Genomic DNA, 628 nt, shown 5'->3' with positions numbered 1-628 from the left:
TACTCTCATTGATCTTTGTATATGTGTACAATTTTAATACCTATCTAATACCGTATCAATTGAACGATATGGACCAAAGGTAAAAAAGTTAAGAAAAATATTTTTTAAGGCAAAGCAAGGGCATTCTTATCTTGATATCAGTGATCTGATACCGATTCATTTCGATACTATAACTATTTTGAAAATGACTTATATCTATTCATTCCGATATCGTGCTTTAAAAGACTTAGTGCTGCGATTGGTAGTTATTCAGTTTCAGAAATGACATTTTGTGTCAAAAACAAAATTTTTAGTTTCTGTACCAAAATAGTGTTTAGTGAACATGTTTTAGGAACGATTACCTTAATTTTCACCTTTTTTTTTTTAATATTTGAAACAAAAGGAAAATGACGAAACAAGGTATTGTCATTCCATCAATTTGTGTTTTTAGTAATTTTTTTCCTTCACATAAAAAAAAAAAAAATAACATCAAACTCTTTATTGCATTTTTTTATTCCCATAAAACATAAAACGAAAAAAACGTCAGAAATGTTTTTCTGAAAAATTATAAAACGCTGCCTAAAACCATTTAAACCGCACTCCTCAACGGCAAACACTTCCTCACTTTCACTTATTAGAAGGAGAGAAG

The sequence above is a fragment of the Macadamia integrifolia genome, chromosome 10 (assembly GCF_013358625.1).
Source record: "Macadamia integrifolia cultivar HAES 741 chromosome 10, SCU_Mint_v3, whole genome shotgun sequence".
NCBI lineage: Eukaryota > Viridiplantae > Streptophyta > Magnoliopsida > Proteales > Proteaceae > Macadamia > Macadamia integrifolia.
The sequence above is the reverse complement of the archived record's forward strand: the minus strand, read 5'-3'. Positions refer to the sequence as shown.